Below are 22023 nucleotides of genomic sequence, written 5' to 3' on the forward strand. Positions count from 1 at the left end.
GGTCTTAGAGAATATCGAGGTTAATAAATCTCCAGGACCTGGACTAATATATCCCAGAAAATTGTGGTAAGTCAGGGAGGAAATTATGAGACTCCATGCAGAAATAGTTGCATCATCTTTAATTATGGGTGAGGTTGCTGATGAGGGTGGCTCATGTTTTACCTTTGTTTAAGAAAGGTTATAAGGAGAAACCGGGGAACTATAGACCTGTGAGTCTGACTTCGGTTATGGGTAATTTGTTGGAGGTGATTATAAAAGGGTTTTATGGACATTTAAAGAGGCAAAAATTGATTAGGGATAGTCAGCATGGTTTTGTGCAAAGAAAATCATGTCTCATAAACATGATTGCGTTTTTTGAGGAAATTACCAAAAAGGTTGATGAGAGAAGATCACTAGATATAATTTATTTGGAGTTTAGTAAACTTTTGACAACGTTTCACATGGTAGACTAATTAGTAAAGTTAGATCACATGGGATTCAGGATGAGCTTGCCACTTGGATACATAATTGGCTTAACAGCAGGAGATAGAGAGAAATGGTGAAGGGTTGCTTTTTTGGATTGGAGGCCTGTGACCAGTGACATTCCACAGGGATCAGTTCTGGGATCGCTTTTGTTTGTGATTTATAGAAATGATTTGAATGAGAATATAGAAGGCATGGTTAATAAGTTTGTGGATGACACCAAAGCTTTTGGGATACTAGACAGTGAAGAAGGTTTTCTAAGATTACAAAACAATCTTGATCAAATGAGTCAATGGGCTGAAAAATGGCAGACCAAGTTCAATCTGAATAAATATGAGGTATTGTATTTTGGTACAAGAAACAAAGATAGGACTTATACAACTTAGTTGTGTAAGGGCCTTGGGTAGTATAGTAGAGCAGAGGGTACTAGACAAGCAGGTATATAATTCCTTAAATTTTTGCATCATATATAGACACAGTGGTTAAAAAGGCGTTTGGCATGCTTGCCTTCAATGCTGAGTCCTTTGAGTATACGAGTTGGGATATCATGTTAAGGTTGGATAGGACATTGGTGAGGCATCTTCTGGAATACTGTGGCCAGTTCTGGTCACCCAGTTATAGGAAGGATATTACCAAGCTGTAGAGGGTTCAGAGAAGATTTACCAGATGTTGCTGGGTATGGAAGATTTGAATTATAAATAAAAGCTGGATAGGCTAGAACTTTTTTCACTCAAGTATAGGAGGTTGAGAGGTGACCTGAAAGAAGCTTATAACATAATGAGAGGTATAGATAGAGTTGATGGTATTTGTCTTTTCACTAAGGTGAAGGATTTCAAGACTGGGGGTAAATTTTTAAGGTGAGAGGAAGGCAAATTAAAAAAGACATGAGGCAATTTTTTTACACAGAGGTTGGTTCGCATGTAGAATGAGCTTCCTGAGGAAGTGGTGGATGCAGGCACAATTACAACAGTTAAAAGACATTTAGATGGATGCATGATTGGAAAAGTTTGGAGGGATGTGGGTCAGGAGCAAGCAGGATAGGACTAGTTTAGTTTGTGATTATGTTCGGCATGGACTGGTTGGACCAAAATGCTGTGTGCTGTATGACTCTATGACTCTATAAGTTGTTAGGCATTCCCCCTTATTCAAAACCCAGGTGGCAGAAGTGCCCGCTGCTTAGAACTGTCAGTCAATCAGAGGCTACTGAATCACAGATGTCTTTCAGAAGCAATGATGTGAAGGTGCCGGTGTTAGACAGGGGTGGACAAAGTTAAAAATCACACAACACCAGGTATTATAGTCCAAGATCATAAGACATTCTGTGTCTTATGGTCCTGCTCCAAAGCTACCTGATAAAGGAACAGTGCTCCGAAAGCTACTACTTCCCAAATGTAACCTGGTGAACTATAACCTGATATTGTGTGATTTTTAACTTTCAGAAGAAAGTCATTCAGTCCATCGTGTCTGCATCAGGTCATCAATGAGCATCAGTACCCAGTGTCAAGCTCTTCCATTTCTTTCCCATACCCTTGCATATTGCTTTCATCCAAATAATTGTCAAATGCCCTCTTGATTGCCTTAAATAAATCTGCCTCCACCCCTTTTCCAGGCAGTGCATTCCATATCATAAACAGGTGCTGAGGAAACGTTTTTATTTTCAATCACCCTTCCTTCTTGAGCAAATCACTTTAAACTTATGCCCACATATTAGGTGTTCTTGTCCATTTTAAAAGTGGAACAATTTCCTCCGTGTCTATTTGAAAATCTTTATTGGATTGGCCAGAATTTTGGTTCACTAACATTTTCCCTCCTCTGACCTACTTTGAAGGTGGCAGATTGGGTGGGTTGACAACATAACTAGCAAAATAGATTAAAGTCAATGATTGGAGACAGATTGGAAAATTCCACTGTGCACGGGATTAATTTGAGCTCCCCTCCGGACAGTCACCATCCCATGATGGCCACAGGAATTATTCTCACTGTATTTCTCTGGTCTGGCAGCTGTGCCCATTTCTCTTTTAAATGTTTGTGAAATGTGCTGAGGGAACACTTCCATCTTGAATTCTCCTATTGGCCCTCCAGTTTCTGGAACCTTTGCACCCCATCTATCAATGGATGTGTTTTTCATTCAAAAACTGTCTTGTGCACATGACAATTCCTTGTGGAATTGGGGCTTGGAAATTACCCCTTTGTCAGGATACAAAACCAACAAATGAAAATTTGGCCAGTGATGAGATATTCTTCTTCAAAAATTCCCCTTTCAAGACCCATTCAGCAGTGCTTTTACTGATTTGTTCTGTCTTGAACTGATATTACAGAATGCCACTGAAAGCTGCTCACATCCAACACTTTAGGATTCCCAACATCAGTAGTATTCTTCATGGATAATGCATTGTCTGCTGATTGACACTCAGTGCACAAGATTCTGGCTAATATCAAAAGATTTCTTCAAAGGATGCCTCAGTTGTTGAAGTCCAACATTATCTTTAACAACAACAGAAATTGCTGGAAATACTCAGCAGTTCAGACAGACGAATTGAGAAACAGGAGTCAGTCGATATTTCACAGCTTGAGACCTACCCTCAGGACACAGACGTGTTTCACAATGAGCAGAATTTGACAGTGTAAATGCTGAGAGGCTGTTTCTACTTTCAGAAAAGCCTAGACCCATCAGGGAAACAGTCACGGTAAGGAGTGATTAGGTCTGAGAAGAAGATATCTTTCTCAGGAGGCGAATCTATGTCATTCATTTCAGAGAGGCAATGTTCAGTCATTGAGTCTGTTCATTCTAATGAGTTTGCTGCAGTGTCCAGTGTTCAGCTGTGGCTCCAACCTAAATGCTAACATCTTAACATTAACATTTTTGGGATGGCATCCTGTTAATAGTGGACTGCCACAGGTATCAATACTGGGCCATTATCACATACAAAATGTAATAGCGATTTGAATGAGAAAATTGCACATGACACAAAGGAGGTTGGAAGGCAAATGGTGAAACCAGCACAAAGACAGGTTAAGGGAGTGGGCAAAACCTTGGAATATAATATGTGGAATTTTAGGTTAAGCACTTTAGCAGGAGAAACAGGGGAGGTGACATTATTTATGCAGGGAAAGAACTGCAGAAACCTGTGGCACAGAGGAATTTGGGGGTCCTTGTACATAAAAATAATTAGCGCACAGGTTCAGGCAGTAATAAAGGATGGAAAGTTTGAATGTAGGCTTGTTTTCTAAGGGAACATACATCAAAATAGGCATCTTTTGCTAAAACTATCCAAGGGATTAGACCACACCTAGAAGGCTGGTATCATTTGGTAACATAACCATCATTCCATCGCATCCACTTATTGAAGTTACATTGTCTCTATCACGCAAATCATTCAGTGTTAATCAGAAATTAGTGAACTGCTTTTTGGGTGAAGTTTCAAGTATAGATTAGAAAACAATATTGGAGACAGTCCAGAGAACGTTCACAAGATTAATCAGGGCATGGAGAGATTTTATTATGAGGAGAGATTGTGTACATTTGGTCTGTAATCAGTTTTGGAGTTTATAACAATGAGACGTGACCTTATTAAAATATATCTCATACATCCGGGCCTTGACAGGGTAAATTAGATAAATGAGAGGTTATTTTCCCTTGTAGGAGAGTCTAAGATCAGAGGGCCTAATAGGTAAGTGTTTGCTGAGTTAAGACAAAAATGAAAAGACATTTCTTTTTACAGGTAGTAAATCTTTGGAATTCTTTATCACAGAGAGTTGTTCAGATTGGATCATCAAGTTTGTTCAAGGCTGAGATAAACATACTTGTAATCAATAAGGAAATCAAGGTTATGGGGAAAAGGTAGGAAAATGGAGTTGAGGTTTATCAAATCAGCCATGAATTGAATATTTTTTGTTATCATCTGCACCATCTTATTACTTTTATTATCTTAAAACAATTAAATAGTCGTCCCCAAATTGTGTCCAATTCTTCTGTCAATAGCACAAAAATATCTTTTAGGCGATACTGAATATGCCAAGATTTTCTTTGTTAACACATTTTCATGGACAACGAATCTACAATTTCCAATTGCCATAAGTCTCCTCTATTAAAATCAGATATAGCTCACTAACACAGAAAAGCCTTCTCCATGCCTCACACGAGTAATAGATATTTCCCACTGGCTATTGGAGCACTTTGCTAATATGCACTCAGTTTTCTAATTTATACTTGAAACTTCACCCAAAAAGCAGTTCATCAGTTTCTGATTAATAGTGAATGAATTGTGATAGAGACAATGTAACTCCAATAAATGGATGTGATAGAATGGTGGCTATGTTACCAGATGAGTAAAGCAGAGCTCTGGACTGATTCTGGAGACAAAGAGCTCCATTTAATGTTGGCCCCATTTATCTCTCCACCCTGGAGGCTCCCTGCCTCCATTCCTGATGAAAGGCTTTTGCCCAAAACGTCAATTTTCCTGCTACTCCGATGTTGCCTGGCCTGCTGTGCTTTTCCAGCAGCACTCTAATCTAGACTCTGATTTCCAGCATCTGCAGTCCTCACTTTTGCCTACTTGATTTTAACCTTACTGTGAATCCTCTTGCAAGGATGCCTACCTTGAAGAAGTTCTCCTCCTCATTGTACAAGAATCCCAGTGAATCTCTTTCTCGCTGCAACCCCCAGGTCATCTCCCCTGCTCCCCCCTCCCCCCCACCCCCCATTTATCTCTCCAAAAGGAAGCTCCCTGCCTCCATTCCTGATGAAGGGCTTTTGCCCGAAACGTCGATTTTCTTGCTCCTTGGGTGCTGCCTGACCTGCTGTTCTTTTCCAGCACCACTCTAATCTAGATGCTACATTTAATGTTCCCCACTGCCAGGTTTGAGGAAAGGGAGGTGGGTTAGGGCATGTTAAATCCAGTGATTGGCCTTTTCACCAACTAACCTGACTGAAATTTTACAGAGGGGTGGGATAGATGTTGGGTAAACATTCACCTTTTTGGGCACATTGAGACCAATGCATGACCAGTTAAGAGTCTCATACTGTTACCATCAGTATTTTACTCATTGTAGGACCCATGCTATGCAGAAGTCCAGTAAAGGGTGGCACTGGGGGGAAGTTGGAGGCAGAATCCACCCAACCAAAGACCATCCCCTCCTCACCCTCCTCTAACCTCTTGAACCTAGTCCCATGACCTTTCCCCATGTCACTGGAACAGGTTGGCATGCTGCAGCAAGACCCTTTACCCTGGAGTCACCTCATCTCCTCAGCCAGGTGGGATGGTCTGTCTTCCTTACAGTGGTAATCGCCCCTCGCAGTGCTGTTTGGTTCACAGAGCTTCCAGTCTAGTGGCCAGCCACTCTCAATTATCCCAGTTCCCAGCTGGAATTAAGGACAAGCTATCCTGCCATCCAATCTGTTATCTGATTGGTCGGATTCAAATCAAGCGCATATTCAAAACCGACAAGGAAGCTGAAGAATTTAAATTCAGATAAGTAAGCAAAATTTTAGCATATGGTAATCTTGAAACTATGAGATTATTGTTTTAAAAAATCAATCTCGTTCATTAATACCACTTAGAGAAATCTGTCATTTTTATTTGGCCTGGCTATATGTGATTCTAGGCCCATAGGTAACATCGTTGATTTCTAACTGCCATCTGAAGTGGCCTAGCAAGCTGCCCAGTTGTATTCAGGAATGCAGCTCACCACCATGTTCTCAAACCAAGTAGGTGTTGTCAATAAATTTGGTGTAGGAGAAAGTGAGGACTGCAGACGCTGGAAATCAGAGTCAAGAGTGTGGTGCTGGAAAAGCACAGCAGGTCAGGCAGCATCTGAGGAGCAGGAGAACTGACATTTTGGGTATAAGCCTTTCATCAGGCATGAGGATGAAGGGCTAATGCCCGAAACGTTGATTCTCCTGCTCCTCGGGATGCTGCCTGACCTGCTGTGCTTTTCCAGCACCATACTCTCGACTCTATAGGCTACAGGTTCAGCTTGTCCAAGCCTTTGTCATAGGATTTCCCTCAATTCAGTTCTAAAGAAGGGTCACTGGACCCGAAATAATAACTCTGCTTTCTCTACACAGATGCTGCCAGACCTGCTGAGTTTTTCCAGCAATTTCTATTTTTGTTTCTAATTTCCAGCATCCACAGTTCTTTCATTTTTTATCAATCAAGTGTACCTTCTCTGAGCTGCTCTTCTCTTAAATGTCTCATAAATATTTTATCACAAGCTTGTGGGTGGCATGGTGGTTAGCACTGCTGCCTCACAGCGCCAGAGACCCGGGTTCAGTTCCCACCTCAGGTGACTGACTGTGTGGAGTTTGCACATTCTCTCCATGTCTGCGTGGGTTTCCTCCAGGTGCTCCAGTTTCCTCCCACAATCCAAAGATGTGCAGGTTAGGTGAATTGGCCACGCTAAATTGCCCGCAGTGTTAGGTGAAGGGGTAAATGTAAGGGAATGGGTCTGGGTGGTTTGCGCTTCGGCGGGTCGGTGTGGACTCGTTGGGCCGAAGGGCCTGTTTCCACACTGTAAGTAATCTAATCTTCATCCATGACCAATCCTTGTCACTCACTAATGGACTGCTGAATTTGTTACTCTATGATTGTTCTTAAACTCTGGGCCTGCGTTGAAAGGTAAAGGTTGTCACCTTTAACAGCAAACAATAAGATTGTAACAAAAACAGATAAGTTCTGGAGTAATCCAGCAGGTCTGCTAGCATCTGTAGAGAAAGAAACAGAGTGACATTTCTGATCCACAACTCTTCTTCAGAGCTAAAATTGGAGCCAGCTTTTTCAAATTTTTCTAGAAGCTTATATTTTTATTTAAATAGAAATTGGCCTTGCAGTTTTGAGAATCCTCTTGGAGAAAGTGAGGGCTGCAGATGCTGGAGATCAGAGCTGAAAATGTGTTGCTGGAAAAGCGCAGCAGGTCAGGCAGCATCCAAGGAGCAGGAGAATCGATGTTTCGGGCATGAGCCCTTCTTCAGGAATGAGGAGAGTGTGCCAAGCAGGCTAAGATAAAAGGTAAGGAGGAGGGGCGTTGGAAATGCGATAGGTGGAAGGAGGTTAAGGTGAGAGTGATAGGCCGGAGTGGGGGTGGGGCGGAGAGGTCAGGAAGAAGATTGCAGGTTAGGAAGGTGGTGCTGAGTTCGAGGGTTGGGACTGAGACAAGGTGGGGGGAGGGGAAATGAGGAAACTGGAGAAATCTGAGTTCATCCCTTGTGGTTGGAGGGTTCCTAGGCAGAAAATGCGGTGGAGAGCATCATCGATCACTTCTGGGGGGAAATTGCGGTCTTTGAAGTAGAAGGCCATCTGAGTTGTTCGGTATTGGAACTGGTCCTCCTGGGAGCAGATGTGGCAAAGACGAAGGAATTGGGAATATGGGATGGATGATACCTCCATCCCCCTTCACGAAGGACTCAAAGCCCTCCGCTTCTTCCTTTCCCGCCGTACCAACCAGTACCCTTCCACTGACACCCTCCTTCGACCGACTGAACTGGTCTGCACTCTGAACAACTTCTCTTTCCAATCTTCCCACTTCCTCCAAACCAAAGGAGTAGCCATGGGCACCCGCATGGGCCCCAGCTATGCCTGCCTCTTTGTAGGATATGTGGAACAGTCCATCTTCCGCAGTTACACTAGCACCACCCCACACCTTTTCCTCCGCTACATCGATAACTGTATTGGCGCTGCCTTGTGCTCCCATAAGAAGGTTGAACAGTTCATCCACTTTACCAACACCTTCCACCCTGACCTCAAATTCATCTGGACCGTCTCAGACTCCTCCCTCCCCTTCCTAGACCTCTCCCTTTCTATCTCGGGCGACCGAATCAACACGGGCATTTACTATAAACCGACCGACTCCCACAGCTACCTAGACTACACCTCCTCCCACCCTGTAAAAACGCCATCCCGCATTCCCAATTCCTTCGTCTCCACCGCATCTGCCCCCAGGAGGACCAGTTCCAATACCAAACAACGCAGATGGCCTCCTTCTTCAAAGACCGCAATTTCCCCCCAGACGTGATCGACGATGCTCTCCACCGCATCTCCTCCACTTCCCGCTCCTCCGCCCTTGAGCCCCACCCCTCCAATCGCCACCAGGACAGAACCCCACTGGTCCTCACCTACCACCCCACCAACCTCCATATACAGCATATCATCCGTCGTCATTTCCGCCACCTCCAAACAGACCCCACCACCAGGGATATAGTTCCCTCCCCTCCCCTATCAGCATTCCGAAAAGACCACTCCCTCCATGACTCCCTTGTCAGGTCCACACCCCCCACCAACCTCCACTCCCGGCACCTTCCCCTGCAACCGCAAGAAATGCAAAACTTGCGCCCACACCTCCCCCCTTAATTCCCTCCAAGGCCCCAAGGGATCCTTCCATATCCACCACAAATTCATCTGCACCTCCACACACATCATTTACTGCATCCGCTGCACCCGATGTGGCCTCCTCTATATTGGGGAGACAGGCCGCCTACTTGCGGAACGTTTCAGAGAACACATTTGGGACACCCGGACCAACCAACCCAACCACCCCGTGGCTCAACACTTCAACTCCCCCTCCCACTCCATCAAGGACATGCAGGTCCTTGGACTCCTCCATTACCAGACCACAGCAACACGACGGCTGGAGGAAGAGCACCTCATCTTCTGCCTAGGAACCCTCCAACCACAAGGGATGAACTCAGATTTCTCCAGTTTCCTCATTTCCCCTCCCCCCACTTTGTCTCAGTCCCAACCCTCGAACTTAGCACCACCTTCCTAACCTGCAATCTTCTTCCTGACCTCTCCGCCCCCACCCCCACTCCGGCCTATCACCCTCACCTTAACCTCCTTCCACCTATCGCATTTCCAATGCCCCTCCCCCAAGTCCCTCCTCCCTACCTTTTATCTTAGCCTACTTGGCACACTCTCCTCATTCCTGAAGAAGGGCTCACACCCGAAACGTCGATTCTCCTGCTCCTTGGATGCTGCCTGACCTGCTGCGCTTTTCCAGCAACACATTTTCAGTTTTGAGAATCCACCTACCATTCTTTGATTGGACACTGAAACTTTTCTATGGTTAGTACTTGGTTGCGCTGTGGAAAATTGTAGGTGAGGACTGTTTCCCTAAGAAAACAAATTCTGAATGCAGAAATAGTTACTGCTTGCTGGTAAAGAGAAATTACGACGCATTTCTTTAATATTTATTTCAATTCGACCATCAGGCCTGGCAAAGTCGAGTGATTCCTGTGAAACTTTAATGCAGTCTAGTAATTGCACAAATAACAAATATTCATTAAATTAATTGATATTGTGGGATGATTTCTGAAAGTTTTATTAATATTATTCAAATTTTGTATTCTATTCATATTAATAGTAATTGGACTCCCCTTGTAGTCACTAATGTAATTAATGGTCATTCCTGTAATTGTGATTAATTTAATTTGACTTAATTTGACTTGATGAATCATGCATATAAAACTATCAAGGTACATTTGAAATGTGGTCTGGATAAATTGCTTTAACCTCACAAAAATTATAACAATTATTTTATATTATGAAGAATTGATACTAATTTCGGTGGTAGCTAGTTCATCTCATTAGATTCAAACTGCAGTCTGCTTTTACCTTTTCTAAATTGAAATCAAATATTAAAAATTAGGACTGGAACTTTCGCGGCAACAAAGCCTCTCCATCACTAGAAAACAGTGGAAGAGGATAAAAATCAAAATTCAGATTCCCAACCACAGCACCTATCATTTTTGCAGGTGTGGGAATGAAGTCATGTTGCATTTTGTATATGCATGTGTTTTGGAAGCAGCTGCCCATGTCAGCTGTCAGAAGCTGCCTCCACTCATGTGGGATTTTAATGACCTAGCAGTAGGAAAAACAACATGTGGAGATAAGACCTGGTAGAATCAGGTCTGAACGTTATGCATTTGTTTGGATAGCCAGGGTATCCTTTTGGAAACAACAACAGAAATTGCTGGAAAAGCTCGGCAGGTCTGGCAGTATCTGTGGAGATAAATCAGAGTTAACATTTCCAGTCCAATGACTTTTCCTCAGAAAAATCATTTAGGAAAGGAAAGTATCCTTTGGGATAATTGAAAGTAGACATGAATGTTCATTATAGGTAAATAAATGCATGAACTATTATATCTATTCGCATAATCCTGAGGATTACTATTGCTGGATTAGTACTGTTTGACTGATTTCACAGCCTCCAATTGTGATCGTGGGAAGTCTGCCTGGATTGCCCCAAGTTATTACAGACTCCTTGCAGTCAGATTGTGATTTCAATGCTTGTTTGGATGAAATGTTTGTGATGACAAGTGATTGCACAATTGAAGGTAATGGTTTTCTTCATGAACTAGAATACGTAAATAAAGTAAATACAGCTGGATCAAAGTGCTCAAATTCCCTCCCTAACAGCATTGTGGGTCTACCTACGACACATGGACTGCAGCGATTCAAGAAGACAGCTGAGTGCCATCTTCTCAAGACCAAATAGGGACGGGCAAAAAATGGTGACCAGCCAGCCATGCCCATGTCCAACAAGTGGATAAAAACAAGTCTGCAGTGGACAGTTATAACTCAATATTATTTTAATTCATTGTGACTCCTGAGATCTGACTCTGGTGGCAACTAGGTAAGCTTCCAAGACTTGTGTAAAAGCAAAGGATATGGTCACGAATTGCGTACGAAGGTGGCATAGGAGCTAGAAAGGCCCATAGAGGATGAATTAGGCATTGTTGTTTGAAATTGAGGGTATAAGGGATTATGGGAATAGGCAAAGAGGCACAGAATGGCATGGATCTTATGAAAGGCCATGAGGCTAGTGGGGTATATAAAGTGGCAGCATATGGCATGGATATGACATAAGGGGTGTGTGAGAGCTTGAGAGAATATGAGGGGTGAGGGTTGGAGAGATGTTTAATGCTTCTTCATTGTTAAGTTATTTTTAAGCTTGTGGAAAATGTTAGAGTCCCAGCCTGCCTCTGTATCCAGCAGCCTTTCCTCTCATTGTGAGGTAACCAGCCCACAAGCCTAAAACCCCATGATCATTAGCAAGCTGGAATGAAAACCTGAACTTGCATTTTCTCTCAAGTTGGATTTGCTAAATCAAGAAACACGCTAACTCTGCGCTTCCAAATCAGGAGCAAAGATCCAGGCCAAAATTTATTACATTGAACTGAACAATTTATTTTGTGTACATCATTAAAGGTGAAAAATAAGGAATTTAGAAAGACATTTCTTTCAACGGAGCTTGTACCAAATCCATGGCCTTTATAAAATTCTCTCCTAATTAATGGATTTTCCATAGTGCAGTGTGAGCATGGGAAAATAATCCACTGGACTAAATAGAACAAGTTTTTAGAAAGAAGACATTCAAAGGCCACTAATTTTTTTTACCCAAAGTTTCCACCAGCTGCTTTGGCTACTCTGGTATTTAATTAGGTTCAAGATATTGACTTTCTTCGGCATTTTTTTCAATCTTTTGCAGTTCATAATGACCTAACAATAAAGATTGGCTTCATGTTTGAAGGAAGGTCATTAAAATTATGTACACTGATTTGTGGATGCATAGAAGAAAACAGAAGCTGCGATTATTATTTTTGTTGCCCTATTTGCAGGAGTTCTTGTTAGGAATAATTTGCTCAGAATAATCAATTCCACAAAATGTGACAACACAGCCTGATACAAGATAATGAAATGAAATGGAGTTCACTGCTGTTCATAACAAATACCCACTGAGCACAAAAAGGTCATATACCCCATGATCACCAAACATGTGAATAAAGTGGCTGGAATTTTCTTTAGCTCTTAAAGATTGTGTTTCTTAGAACAAAGCAAGTTCTTTCATGTAGCTCACCTTTCAACTAGTCCTGGCCTTTACCCCGTGAATTTTAAAACTTATTAAGAGAACACACAGATACCAAAAACAATAAAATTATGTTTGTTTTGCACAGTCTGCTTTATATATCTGTCCAATAATATTGCTTATAAATTTTGCACAATTCAAACTTTACCTCAGAATGAGATGAAATGCTGCTGGATGCAGAGGCAGGCTGGGTGTTAGGCCTACATTGGATTCCACAAACTTAAAAATAAGAATAAAGAAGCATTAACATGGTGACTTAAGCACAATAGTCAATTTGTTGACCATAATGGGTTCTGTATCATTTGAAGTCTTCTTGGGCTGCTGCTGTGGATATATTAGTTTCATAGATTTTGTGTTAAATTGGTAGTTTTCTCTCATTTTTATGCTGTTTCATAATCGAGATAGAAAATAATGCTTCCAATACTTTCTTGTGACAAAACTGAGATTGATAGATTTTTATTTGGTAAGGAAATTAAAGGATGTGAACTGCAATGGATCAGTAGTTATATAGATTAGTATTTGGAACAGCTCTTTTGGGCTTAATAATATACTCCTTTTTGTATGTTGCTATGTGGAGCTCAATTATGTCTCAATAAAGAAAATGTCTGCAATCCAAATGACTTTAAAATGGATGGATCAACAACCTGACCATTCACACGTCTGCTAAATTAATGTATCTTGTTACATGAGTACAATCGCTACATGACTAACTCAGAGACTAGGAATCTTGCAGTGAGTAACTCACCTCCTAACTGCCAAAATCTACCTACCATCTACAAAGCACAAGTCAGGGGTGTGAGGGACTACTCCCCACTTGCTTGGATGAGTTTAGCTCTAACAACACTCAAGAAGATTGACACCATTCAGAACAAAGTAGCCTGCTTGGTGGGCACCATATCCACTGATATTCACTTCCTCTAACACCGACTCTCATTAACAGCAGTGTATACCACCCACAAGATACACTGCAGAAATTCACCAAGACTCCTTAGACAGAACCTTCCAAAATCAGTACTACTACTTTGTAGAAGGACAAGGACAGCAGATATATGGGAACATCACCACTTGCAATTTCTCCTCCAAGCAACTCACAATCCTGATTTGGAAATATATCCCTGTAGCCAACGTCACTGTGTCAAAATCCTGGAATTCACTCCCTTCTGGCATTGTGGATCTATCTACACCAAATGAGCTACCTCAGTTTAAGAAGGTCATTTACCACCTTCTCAAATGGAGCTAATGATGAAATAAAGGCTAATCCTGTCAGTGGCACTCAGATACCATGAATAAATTGTAAAAAAACTCATATTGGGAACTTCTGCCATTCACTTCAACAGATTTTCCAAAACTGTTTAATTTCCAGGTTGCAAAATTATGCAATTTTTTTGTAATGGGTGCCCATCCCACTGGGATCATATCCTGGTAGGCCACCACTGTGACAATGTTTGGAAAAGTTATTATCAGAAGCCACTCCAGACTGCATTGACTCAAATGCCAAACAAAATCAAAGCTGACTAAGAAGTTTTAAAGAATATAGAATGAAAGGGAATTTGCAGGAAGGATGTGTTCAAAGCTGGATTCTGGTGAATTCCTCACCTGTCAAACAAGTGGCCTGCTTCCCTCTGCATACCACCCAATGTACCCCAGACTAAACTCAAAGAATTTCCTGTTTGGGAGTCTGGCAGCAGTGCTCAGTGGTTTGCACTGCTGCCTCACAGCACCAAGGACCTCAGTTTGATTCCACCCTTTGTATGAAGTTTGCACATTGTCCCCATATCTGGATTTCCTCCGGGTGCTCCAGTTTTCCCCCACAGTGCAAAGATGTGAAGGTTAGGTGGATTGGCTATGTTATATTGCACAGAGTGTCCATGAATTTGCAGGCCAGGTTGATTAGTCATGGGATATGCAGCATTACAGATACGCAGTGGGATGCTGTTCGGAGGGTTGGCGTAGACTTGTTGGGCCAAATGGCTTGCTTCCACACTGTAGGGATTCTATGTTTGGACTATCTTTCCTCTCTGATCTATGGAATTAAGTTGAGGCAAATTCTTTATTCAAAGAGGTCAAAAGATAATTTAAGAATAGGTGAATATCAACAGAATTGCAGTTTAATCTATGGTCTTTCTGCTGCTCTGTAGAATATAGCACCAGAAGGCCAACTGATCTTATGCCTCAATGAGGTCTGAGCATCTGCCATGATATGTGAGGCCAAGGAGAGAATTTTCAAATAGAGTGAATCTTGGTTGCCTGACAGAACATGGCATTTACTGTGGATTAAAAGTTGAAAATTAGACCATTTAAATTAAAGTAAAAATTACTGTTGAAAATGTCTCAAAACAAGCCATGTCTTTTTTTTACGAGACCTCCTTTGTAAAAGGGAATAATTCCATAAACCTTCCTGATTTTTGTGCCAGGTCTCTGGACAAGACTGAAGTCCAGTCTCTCATTGGCTATAGTCAGAAGTCACATGATGCCAGGTTATCATTCAATAGGTTTATTTGAAATCACAAGCTTTTGAAGCGCTGCCCCTTTGTCAGGTGAAGTGACTAAGCAGCAGCGCTCTGAAAGCTTATGATTTCAACTAAACCTGTTGGACTATAACCTGGTGTCATGTGACTGCTGATTTTGTCCACCCAGTCCAACACCGGCACCTCCACATCTCGGTGGCTATGAGCTTGATGCAGCCAATTCTGCCTGACTTAGTGAATGTGAAGCCAGAACAAAGAACATTCTGGAACTCCCACTCAAGAACCCTCTGGTGCAACAAATTTATAACATGAGATTGATACAAGTATTGTCCTAAAAAGATTACAATGGAAAGAGCAGCATTTCCCAGTACTCAGGATATCCAGATTCTTACCTCCTTGCTATCATTCTATTGACATTCTTTTGATTGAAAGCAAGGTTGGAGTGGAACAAAGTGTGGATATTCGAGTCCAAGTGAGTATAATTTATCCTGCAAATTCAGCACAATACATGTGAAGATCCCAGGGAAATGATAGACCACTATTTGCCCACCTCTCCATCACTCTGGCAGGTGATTTCTATACATTTTCTTAATTTGCTTGATAACTCATATGTGTTTTCTGAACATGCTACATACCATGGAAACCCCGGTGAACGTGATTTAAAAGATAGCAGTTAGTTGTGACAAAGACATATAGGCCAGGGATTCATAAAGTTATGAAATACTACAATGCAGGCGATCATTTGGCCAAACATATCTGCACAGACTCTATTATAAGGAATTTTAATTAGTCCCAGCCCTTCATTCTTTCTCCAAATCACAGAATCCCTACAGTGTGGAAGCAGGCCCTTCAGCTCATCGAGTCCATATCAACCCTCTGAAGAACATCCCACCCAGACCCACCACCCTACCATATACCCACATTTGCCATGGTTAATCCACCACCTACACATTCCTGGACACTATGGACAACCTAGAATGGCCAGTCAACCTACTGTTGTTTGGATTGTGGGAAGAGACAGGAGCACCCGGAGGAAATCCACACAAACACCAGGAGAATGTGCAAACTCCACACAAACATTCGAACCTGAGCCCCTGGCGCAATGAGGCAACTGTGCTAACCACTGAGCCACCCTACTGCCCAGCAGTGTTTTCTTCCAATGATTATCCAGTTCACTTTTCTACACTTCTATTGAATTTGAAGTCTTTGCCAACTTCCTCAAATGTCTGCCCTTTGGTTACCATTCCTCCTGCAACAAATGTATTGAAGAGATGTGAACCAAGTAACGGTTGTAAAAAAAAATGATTACGTGAACACATATGAGCAAAGAAAACTATGCTGGGGATAAAACACAGGGGGTAACAGCAACAGTATTGCATCTCAAGGAGCAAGGAGCTCACATGGAGTAATTGTCTGGAGAACTTTCAGTGGAAGGTCTCACAGCTCAGCCGTTGTGGGACTAAGACAATTGTATTTTTGAATTCAAGGAGAGAGAATATGACATGGCTGAACTGTAACAGCCATTAGTCTCTCTCATGCTTTCTTTTCAACTTCTCTTGGCAAAGTTTCTTTGAGTCGACCTCACCACCTCCAGTAAAGGAAATGCAGCCAGCTACTACCATTCCAGGAAGATAACAGTGCCAACAGCCTCTGTGTGCTGAATAACTTTAAATCAGATCACAATTTGGGACAATCTTTGACTTACCCTTTTTTATCATTAGTTTAGCTATTACTTGATCAAATGTTTCTTGAGTTAACACTCTGCAGAGATTTTGTTTTGTTTCTCCTCAAACTTGTAGCATTTATTTGTATGTCCTTTTAAAAAACAAACTGCTAACGTATGTAATTCCATAATCCCAACCATTTGTCAATAATCTTTGCATTTCTGTTTAGGTGTATGCTTGGTAGTAAACCAGTTATTCAGAGTGACTTCAGAAACCTGGCTGGCTTGTTCTTAACACTGAACTGGATACAGTCTATCATTTATATAATTGGCTGATCACCAGCCTGGTTAAATTCAATACTTATTGTGACCAGTAATGGGATGAGAAAAAGACACAATGCATCCATCCAATCTTGGTCATGACATAAGCAACATTTTTTCTTTGTTCATTTAACGCATCTCAGTTTTAAATGCATCTGTCAAATCTTTACTCTGCTTTACAGAGAATAGTCCCAGTTTAACCAGTCAATCCATCAACTGTATTTGAATTTCATCAGAGCTGTTTCTCTCCACTGTTGAAATCTTCGAATCCTTAATATGGAAACAGGCCTAACCCTATATTTCCCATGGCTAATCCACCCAGCCTGCATGTCCCTGGACACTATGGGATAATTTAGCATGGTCGATCCACCTAACCTGCATATCTTTGGACTGTGGGAGAAAACCGCAGATACATGTGGAAACTGTGCAAACTGCGTTTGATACTGAGGATAGTATCAAACGCAGATCCCTGCTGTTGTGAGACAGTGGTGTTAACCGCTGAGCCACTGTGCCACCCCAGTGCAGCTGCTTGTCAGAACCACAGTGAAACTCCTATTAACAGACATCTGGAAGAGGTTATTCATTGAAAACAATTTTTCCTTCCCCAGGATCTATCCCAGTTATATACTCCATAGGCATTTGCAATGGGACTCTTCTGCTGTAACATTGACAGTCTGACTCTCTTGAATATTAACCCAATGTTCCAGACCTTTTGTTTCACCACATTCATTTATCTAGATAATGTCACAAGTTTTCTGTATCCACAGAAAGCTGTGAGCATATGTGAGTATGGATGAATGCATTCAAGCTTGGAAAATGTTCACCCAATAGTTCCATCTCTTACAATAGCCTCCTGCCAATACCTCCTCCTGACTCCAGCCTTCTGCAAATTAGTTGGTCTGACTTCTTTCACTCTATTAAGAAGATCCTGAGGGTATTTTCACCTCAGTAAAAGTGATCCAGTACCATTATTATTAGATATGCAATGTTACAGCATGACAACTTTATATAAACTGTTGCATTATAGAGATGGACATAGAAATTTAGAATAGATTATGAAATTAAGCTTTAAAATGGAAGGATGAAAAGCACAGTTCAATTATTCATGAACCTTTGACTACACTTCTGTTGGTTACAGTTGCTTTTGTCTCCTTGCATGCAATGACTCTCATTAGTTGGCAAAAATATTTCAATAGTTTTCACCTTGCACAAGACAGTAGCTGATTTTTTTTCAGTGTAAACTATTTCAGATTGGATCTCTTTTGATTCATTTCTCAGAAGCAAGACACCGGCACAAAGGTCAGTTTCACTGGGCTATGTACTTTGCCTCCCTATCAGCATATTCCTTTCTTCCTTATGAACTTGTCTTATTTGCTCTTCAATGAATCTATGATATCGCTTTTCAAGTATAATAGAACTGCACACTGAATTAGTGTGTGAGTCAAGATTGTATTAGAGGAACAAGCAAATCTTTCGAAACAGCAGCAACCTTGTAATTCATGTCACTCTGCAACTTGACAATGTCTTGGTTTCTTATTTCTCTGCAATATTGTTAGTTTTCATGGTTGTCTCACATATTTTCACTCTGGAGGTCTATAACACTGTTTATCCTCCTTGTTCAGTTCATATCCAGCTACATTGAAAGGTTGAGACCATATAACAATTGCAGTGACTCAAATGTCTTAAATGTATTATTGCCATTTCACTCAAGGGGAAATGTCAGTGCTTTTCTGCTCACTGGAGAGTATGTTATTTTCACAATTTACATTTCTTCATGTTCAGATTATGGATTTTGCTTTTATTTCACTGCAATAAGGAATAGCAGCAGATAATGAGCTCTAAGTATGTACAGCATAATCAGGACATCAGTTACAAATTGGATATATAGTTCTGCCTGTTTACAATACAAAATCATAGTTTTTGTTGGTTATATGTCACAAAGTGCTCAAATTTACTGAGGGAGAATTCCCATCTTCTCTCTTCTTCTCATCTCTATGCAAGCTTGCTAAATGCATAATCATGTATGCCATTTTAGTTTGAATTGATAGATTTGCAGTCAAAGACAAACAATGAACACTTTAACAGCAGATTAATTATCTTACTTTCACCTTTGCAAAGGTTAAGCTGTTAGTGGTTCAGCAAAATAGGTCAGTTTAACGCCTCATTATTCACTATTAAATCTTGTATGGAATGCATTTATTTACAGAGCATTCCCAATTAAACTTGAAAATCTATTTACAATACATTCTTGCTCAAGGACATCCAACAGACACAAATCATTCCCAAAGAAAGAATAGTTAACTACACATGTAAACATCATTGGCAGTCTTGAACCTTTCCCCTGCGTTCAATTTGTTTTTACCATCATAATCCTTGATCTTGGAGTGTTGTGCATTAGATGGCTGATACTTTGAAATGACCTCCACTTATGGCTTTGCACAGAGTTCAAAGCACAGCTGCTCATACTGAAACAGTGTTGAACATGGCTGAAACAGGGAGGTTGATATTTGAAACAAAAACAGCAACTGCTGAAGAAACTCAGCAGGTCTGACAGCATCTGCAGGGAGAAAACATTCTGAGTCAAGTGACTCTTCATCAGAATTTTAACAAAATTTTTGGTCTAAATTTAATATTGTTGCATCCATTCCATGGGCCTCAAATGAGCACAGCATCAACCAAAAAAGCAGAACAATACCAAGATTTCTGTTGAAAGGGTATTGAGTTGATATGTGTTTCTCTCTCCACAGATGCTCCCTGAGTATTTTCAGCATTTTCTGATTAATCTAGACCAGTGATTCACTTTTGTACAAAGATTTGCTTAAAACCACCTTAAATTTGGGTCATGGACTTAATTTCAAGTCTTCACTCATGCTTTGATTGCATTCCTGAACATCATGAGTTTAAGTAAAACAACTTTAAGTGAAGCATAATTCCCCATTGTAATCAATATTAAAGCTGGAGTTAGGTTCCTTGGGACATTTCTCACCAAGAAAAAAATGCTTAAGTATTGTAATAACTCACAAAATAAAATGCATCACAAAAATCTATAATAAATATGACATATCTTCTGAATAAAATACTACTCACCTTTACTGTGCAGTACTCTTAGATTGACCAGGCTCCATCCAGTGCCTTAAGTTTATCAGTGTAGTTGGACTTCGAGGGCTACATGCACTGACTGACCTCTACCACTAGATGGAGCCCAGAACCTCATTTCCAATGTAGGAGAAACGTAAGGACCCAAGAGTATCAGAGACAAGACCAATCCTGCAACTTAAAGTGGGTTGGAAGGTAAATGGGAGCAAAGCAACTCCGGGAGACACACTGATCATCAGAGACTGGGCTGAGGTGAGACAAAAGCCCTCGGGAGAATGAGGTCTATAAGAGGACAAGGCACAGGGGTGACCAAAGCCAGGGCAAGACAAAACCAGAGTAGATCAAGCTGGTAGATAAAATCAGGACAAGGTCAGTCCTGTCCTGAGCAAACTAGGATATGAGGTCTGGAGGAGATGACCAAGCAAGGCCAAAAGGGAGGCAAGACATTGTCCATGTTGAGACTAAAAAGGAGAGCGTATCTGGGATGCCGACATTTCAGAGCATTGATTTTCAATGACAAAGGATTTTGACAATGCACATAAGTGAAGTTAAAATGAAAATTGTGACACAAAATGAAGATACAGATTCCAAAGAACAAATTACATTAGGGAGAAGTTACCTGAAGTAAGGCAACTTTTAATGGCTCTACTAATGGAGATTCTGCTGACATTGAAACTGAACCTGGTACAATGGTAGAATTGATTCTCTGAAGTGAAAATGAAGATTGGAGCGCAATCATGAAGAGTAACTAACACATGAAGAAGCAAAAGATTCTACTTGGGTCAACTTTCTTGACTTCCTTCAGAAGGTCATAACCCAATTTGATCACAGAAAGACCTACAACTGTGGAGCACCAAAATTTACAAAGAAAGCATATGACAAAATTCTGCTTGAAAGCCTTTTATTTAAATTGAAACCAGTGGGGATTCAGTTAACATTTGGTGAATTAAAGTTGCCTGCAGTGCCTGATGCAGTACAGTTGCAGTTTAACATTCTTGGATACATTTTATGGTCTCATATGAGCAAGAGTCAACAGGAGTTTTGCAATAAATTATTATTTCCACTCCCATTTGTCTGAAGAAATACCTACCGGTATCTTCCTTAAATGGTCTAGCTCTGATTTGTATGTTCTGTGTCCTTAATCTGAGCTTTCTCAATATAAACACACAATATAGGTAAAATATGTAAGTTGATGAACTATATTGGACATTCAACCCCGCCCCCCCCCCCCCACCCCCCCGAGGAAATAGTATTTTTCTATCCAATTTTTTTTTAAATTATCTTAAGCACATTAAATGTATTATGGATCAAACTAAATTACATCACATTAGAAGAAAATATGGATAGTCTGTGGATACTATTGACATAGATCATCTTATAGTTGAATTGGATTTAGGTCCCAAATAGATTAACTGTTCAATGGGCTGATTTCAAATGCAGGTATAAAACCAATAAAAGATAAACTGCCTGAGGCAAATGTTAGCCTTGCTGACTTTCCATTTGATCCAGCTTATCTTCTTTTGCAATACGTTAGCGAGCTGTAAGCTTAAACTGCTTGGGATAAATAACTGGCATATCGTAGACCTCAAAATTGTATGCTGTTACAACCACTAAACTTCAGCAACAGCTTATAAGGCAAATGCACTTTTCCAGATCAAAGGAGAAAGTATATTAAAGGATCTTTCCTGAGATACTTTCCAATAATGAAAACATGGATTGCAATACCTCATTTTTTTGTACATCTTGGGTTGGATATTCTTCTTTGTTTTGAAGAATATGAGTCAGGGCAGTTTCCAAGTTTGTAAATCTGAATCCATTATCTTTGTCATATCAGACATGTTTCTAATCTCCAAGAGACATAGACAAGAGAAGTCTGGGCCTGATGCATTCCTAGGCAGGCCTGCGACAGTGACAAAATACTGCAGATAAAGAAGTGAGTTTGTTAGAAAACCCACCACTATTTTGGGGGGCATCAGGCCAGCTCTCCACATTGTTCTTATACCCACTGACCCTCAACCTACCCCTTACTCCTTCTCACACCCCATATGCCACCTGATATCCTTCATGCCATCTCTGATTCCATCATATCCCCCATGTCCCTTTCATGCCCTTTCTTCTACCTCATGCAATGCCAATGCTCCCATATACTCCCTA

The sequence above is a fragment of the Chiloscyllium plagiosum genome, unplaced genomic scaffold (assembly GCF_037043375.1).
Source record: "Chiloscyllium plagiosum isolate Xiang-an unplaced genomic scaffold, Cpla_swu_hap1 HiC_scaffold_36, whole genome shotgun sequence".
Taxonomy (NCBI): domain Eukaryota; kingdom Metazoa; phylum Chordata; class Chondrichthyes; order Orectolobiformes; family Hemiscylliidae; genus Chiloscyllium; species Chiloscyllium plagiosum.